Raw genomic sequence first — 6,050 nt, 5'->3', positions numbered from 1 at the left:
AGAATTTGCAACCTGGTGTGAAATGGACAAAACAAATGGCTTATTGGAGGGAGTAGCATCGAGTACCTAGACATGCACCTGAAAATGTCCAAGATAACGGCTATCTTGGAATAGGAGTTGGCTGTACCACTGGAGTACACCCTACTGCTTTTACCTATATCAACAGCACGAGAGAAGGACAAGGAATTACCAGGCCACAGTGACAAAGATTTTCACTGAAACAAATTAAAAGGACCCATTCCAACCATTTCTAATGACTATATCCCACCCACATGATGAGATGATCCGTAGTAAGCCCTTACACCTTCAGTGGACAAATAACCACCACCTTGCCTTGCAGCTAAAGAATTTGAGAGCATTGTTAACACTGTGGTCTGAAAAATTACAAGCAAAATCAAAAGCAGCCTTGAGTTTTGTGCCCACATATTAACACTTAACTGCTTCTCCCTAATAAGTTTCAGGATTAACAAATGTTCGTCAAAGGAAACTATGCTGAGCAATGAAATCTAATTTGAAATGGAACCATGATAGTCTAATACATATATGCATGAAATGGAGAGGCTTCCTAATAACCGTAGCTGACACCAAATATGCAATTTACATACATTACACACTAATAATCTCAATTTTAATGTTATTCCCTAAAAACAACTGGGTGGGTGGTTGAGTTAAAGATCGTCTTTTGTAAAATGTGAATAAGAACAAAAGTTGGTCCTAGTGTCTTAAGCCATTAATCACAATCTTGTTAGCCTAAAGCTCTGTGCCTTCTCTTTCTGGGTCTATTTCAGATGTGGCATCTCATCACCACAAGCTTGTGATGACTCAACCAGACTTAATAGATCAATGGTTGATAAACTTGATGAGATCTGCAGACCTACTCTTTGTTCTGAGGTGCTGAGTGGGGAGTAAACATTCAAGCATTTTCAAGCCCGATACACAAATCTTTATGAGAATTTTTTCTTTCTTCAGTTGATTATCCATGAAATAAGACAGGTGTACTGGCTATTCAATTACATCTTACCCAGGACATGGACAAAATTTGAAACGAGAACTCGGAGCATAGATTAATAGTTAAATGTGCTCTAAAACCAAACTTTTTTTTTGTAATTTAAGCCTATTTTCTTATTTTGTCATTGGTTTCACTCATAAACCAGAAACTAAAATCTGCCCATGTGCTAAAAAAAAAAAATGTGTTCATAATAATCTAGATTTATACCAAATGTATTTAAGTATTACTGAATTGAGAAGTACTCAAAAATTTATGGCCACTGAGGTTGCAAACAGAACTTCCTCTTTTTAGGGAGGAAAATACTTAACATGAATATAGGAAAGGCTCAGAAAGCTTCTGGGATATCAAATGGCTTTGCAGGGAAAAAATGTCAATGATATAAGAGTAAATGAATTAAAACCATATGGATCAAATTTTCCCTAAAATACACAGTTTGAAAAATTAAGGAAGAAAAGTGCATGGCAAAAATGTGTTTTAGGTTTTACCAAACCCAAAACATTTGAAGAATCATTTGCAATGGTTGATGAACCCTAAACGCCGCCAAGTTGGCCCATTTTTATATAAAAGAAAACAATAGAAAAGCTTCCTAAAAACCACATAACCCACTGATACTGTATTTCACTCAAAAAAGTATTAGAAACTGACACCAAAGAACTGCGGGGTTTGTAGAAAAGTAAGGTGGGAGTAGGGCATGACATGACAAAAGTTTGTTAATTTAATTGGCCTTGTGGGGGGAAGGGTTAGGGTGTTTCTTGGGGGTAGGAAAGGAGTAAGGGCAGTACTTCTTTGCAAAGAAAACTTAATTAGAAGAACCTGGGCCAAATGTTAATTCGCCTCACATCGTGAGCAGATGGTAGTATTTCCTTGGCATTTCATATTCCAACTCAGTATTCCTAGTGCCTTCTGCACAGGGAGGAAGGTGTTGGTAATGTACCGTCTGGGGGTGGAGGAGACGTAGATGGTCCACATTTCCTCACATTCTGTATCGTTTCCATGTCAAGAGAGCACAATCTTCCTAAAGACGGCTGAGGACCGGGTAGACCAGCGGGTGGCTCATACCTGTGATCCCAGCAGGAGAACTGCTCGAGGGAAGGAGCCAGAAACCAACCAGAGCAACATATAAGAGTCTGTCTCTGTAGAAGTAAGTTTCAAAATCTGTCTGGTGTGGTAACACACGCCTACAGTCCCACCTACTCAGGAAGCTGAGGTGGGAGGATCACTCAAGCCCAGGGGGTTAGGGCTGCTGTGAGCTAGGATCATGCTACTCTACTCCAGTTCCAGTGACAGAGAGAGATCTTGCCTCCAACAAACAAACAAAACAACAACAACAACAACAAAACCCAGAAGGCTGCCACTGCAGTGGAAGCCCTTGCTGAAGTTAAATGGTTTTCTTCTCACAAAGTGTTTTGTTGAGGTCAGTAGCCTGGCCCCCCAGCTCCAGGCATCACTAAGAATCTTGCCTCACATTCCCTGACAAATCCAGCCTTTGATGGCCTGTGAAGTCAAGCCCTCCACTCGTGCCGCCATTCAACCATGCCTGCAGGAAAATCAGGTCTAACATCAGTGCAGAAACCCACAGAAAACTATACAGGGCCTTATGCCTTCTCTAGTGGAGACCAGCCACTGAGACATGTTATTGTGTTCGTTCAAGAATCAGTAACAACTGGAAGAGAGACAGGCTGCATTTAGACAACTGTGTTGCCGCGGCCTCAGTTTTCTTGTAAGGAAAATGGAAATACTCCCTGGATGTAGTTGCTGATTCCCTCAGAGCAAGAAAAACTTGCCAGTGACTAGGTAGTGCACAGACCCTTTCAGCAACTCAAGGAAGAATAACACCAACGTTTGCAGAGGTTTTTGTTGGTATTTGGAAATTTAGACGGTCACAAATACACATCCATCCATTGCTATGCTCTCTGACCCTCTGGAAGTGCATGACCTCCCTGAGTCGCTGCTTCACACCAGCCCCTCGGAAGCTGAGACCTCCCCTGAGGAAAGGTTGGGAACATCTATGATGGCTCTGATTCTGAGCTTTATAAGAAACTTTGCTTGAGAGAGCAGATATATGAGAGGTGCCAAACGAAAACCAACTACCACACACACACACACACACACACACAAAAGCAGAGAAATAATTTGGGTAGCCTAATGATGTCTATTAATTCCCTGACAAAAGTCTAACCATTCTACAATGGTTCACACACATTCCAACTTATGATTTCCACATGGGCATGGCAAACAGTATATCAATTTCAATGACATTAGGAAAAAAAATTATGTGTACAAATATTTCTAACAGGTTAAAATAACCTCTCCTGCGGAGATCTGCAATGAGGTGACAAAATGGGCTCAAAAAACTTGACATCCAATTCAGACTAAATTCACAGGTGGAGAAAGATGGGTGATGGTATCTGAAAGAGAGAAAAGGCACCATGCAATGTTGTATACGCTACTATCTGAACTATGCTGCTGAAAGAGGCTCAGGACCCCCCCCCAAAAAAAACTAAAGACAATATGAAAAACATTAATAGTGATCGCACTGGGGGGACGTTTTTGTACTCTAAAGACATTTTTGAAAAAATTTTCCATTTTTCTACAATAAGCAACTAATGCTTTTATTATTGGGAGAAGTTAAAAGATTAATGGGAATTAGGTGTGGCAAAAAGAGTGTAAATTAATATGAACCGAAAGGTTTACTAAACCAGTCTCTACTAAATTTTTTTTTTTAAATATGACTAAACCCCTCTGCCTCTGTTTTGTCAGGAATCCTGTTTCCTTTTCACTCAACTCTGTGTGATCTCGGATAAGAGCCTTGATGGACAAGGAGCCAAAAATCCTCCATTCTAGTCCCAATTTTCTCACTCTCGGCCCGTGGCCGCCAGTCAGGAGCACCGCTCTCGGCCTCATTTGATTTGTCTGCACACCAGATGACCAGACAGAAGAAGAGGAGGTAGGAGACGGTGGAGAGGAAGAGAACTGGGAATCACACCGTCAGTTCCTCTGTTAGCATCAGATGGTCTAATACATTAACAAGCAGCGACTAACTGGTCACCAGCCTTTCTTTAGTCTCTTCCTTAGTTACCGGGTAAACCAGGCTCTTCGACGTGGGCTCTTTGCTTCAATTTTTTCCTCACGATATTTTTAATAAAGCCAGACAACCAAAAGTAATGTAGACATCTCTTGTGTAAACCGAGGCTTTCCTGAGAAGTGATAAATCCCAAAGGCTGTGGAAATCTGAGTTCTAATCCCAGTTCTTCTCCTCCACTTTTTTATCCGTGTGTTTGGCAGGAGGCTCTCAGTGTCTTTTGTTTCCAACCTTGTTGAAGAAATGATATTGGGGCTATAAGAGCTAAGACAACACAGATTCCCAGTGGTGGTTAGGGGTGAAAGTGCATGGTAGAGTGCAAAATATCCTGGATATTTGCCATGTAACAAGTAAGAAATTAATATGTAAGACACAGTAAAGAAATATGGGGAAACATGCCCGTATTCCTGTGGAATTTTCCATTGCTTAATGTTGGAATGATTCCTGCCCGACCACCAACTCCAGAATCAGCCAGGCTTCTTGAAGTCAAGGATTAATGGAAAAGAGATCAAGTTCTAGCAATGCTACTTATAGAACTTGTATATAACACACAATAGTACACATCATACCATACAAGATAATACTCTTATAATGCAGGAAACGAGTGGTTTCACTTACAGACACAGATTTGTGTTATTTTTATTATGACTGACTAAGATAAGGTACCGGGAAATGCCAACAGAATCCAGACTTGCCCCTAACAGAAGTGGCCAGGGTGGGCATTTACTTTCATTAAAACTTTCAACCAAATCACCTTCCTAAAAAGCTTTTCTATGGCCCCCAACTACTAATGTTAAAAACTGCAGAGATAAATACGTCTGATGCTACTTCTAAATTGTGGGAGAAGTTTATATGCTATGAATCTAGGCACATCGAAGACGACTCTATCGATATAAGTCCATGATTTTCGTGCAAAATCACATTCACGAATGTCAGTACTTGGAAATTAAACGTATTAACTTCTTGTAGGAAGCACTTTCATTGTTTTCATGTTATTTTTCAGCTGAGGTTTAAAGCCACCTCTTATTTATTTTTATCCCAGGATATGCTATAGGAATCTATGAAAGTTAATTACGTTGACTGTTACAAAAAAGGATTTATAAACTTTTGCCTTTAGGCAGAAATGTTTATTCCATTGCCTTCGCTATCCATTCTTTTCAACTCCAAGGGCTTTGAACTTTTCAGCTGCTCAGAGTTATCACCGTTGTGCAGAGCCCAGGAACTCCACTCTCAAGACAGACACCACAAGTTGAAGAAAACGAAGAAGGCAAAGATATAGGAGTCGTTATTTTGGCCACCCTTTGTGCCATTAAAATCTCATTTTCTGCCTATTAGAATGCCCTCTTGGTGCTTAGGCAGCGGTGATAGTCGGTGATTAGTGTGTAATTGAGGATAATTGTCTTTTCACTTTTCATTTGTGTCATTCTGAGCTTCTCTCTGTTTTCCGAACCACCAAGAGGAAAAAGGGGGTTGAGAAAAGATAAAGCTGTTAAAACTCTCCCTCTCAGCCCCGAAGAGATTCTTGATTGCAATTATAGATTGCAACCCCTTTGTGACATTTCTCCAAATTTAGTGGGCAGCTATCCTCACCACCTGGGCTAAGCACTCTAATAAAATCAAGTGATCTGTATTTAAACAACTGCTAATAATATCAACCTCAGACAGATGCCACATGTAGGAAATTTAACCAACCCTCTGACATGCAATTATCAGGGCAATTTATTAATATGATCTCCCCAAGAAAAGCTCACAGTCCAATGCAAATTAGAAAAACAATTATGACATTCCAACATCTATATATTCCCAAAGAGCAGCAAATCTCCCAATTGGTGCATTTATTACTCATTTATTCCAGAGTTGGTAGTCATCAGCTGGGGCTCTCCACATGACTTGTTTGCTTCCTCGCCGAGTGTTTTGTCAAAGCTTTGGTGTTTCTTTATGAGGTGCTTTTGCTCCAAA

The 6,050-nt window shown here is 40.4% G+C and overlaps 1 protein-coding gene across 3 annotated transcripts in view; it reads right to left on the bottom strand.

Moving 5' to 3' along the window:
• The window catches only part of PAX3 (paired box 3), a 96,868-nt gene that overhangs the window by 13,367 nt on the left and 77,451 nt on the right, over nucleotides 1–6,050 (bottom strand). The gene's annotated exons all lie outside the window — the stretch shown is intronic.

Source organism: Otolemur garnettii, unplaced genomic scaffold (assembly GCF_000181295.1).
Source record: "Otolemur garnettii isolate 467f Iridium unplaced genomic scaffold, OtoGar3 scaffold00013, whole genome shotgun sequence".
NCBI classification, from domain to species: domain Eukaryota; kingdom Metazoa; phylum Chordata; class Mammalia; order Primates; family Galagidae; genus Otolemur; species Otolemur garnettii.
Note: the sequence above shows the minus strand (reverse complement) of the source record. Positions and strands in the feature narration are given on the sequence as shown.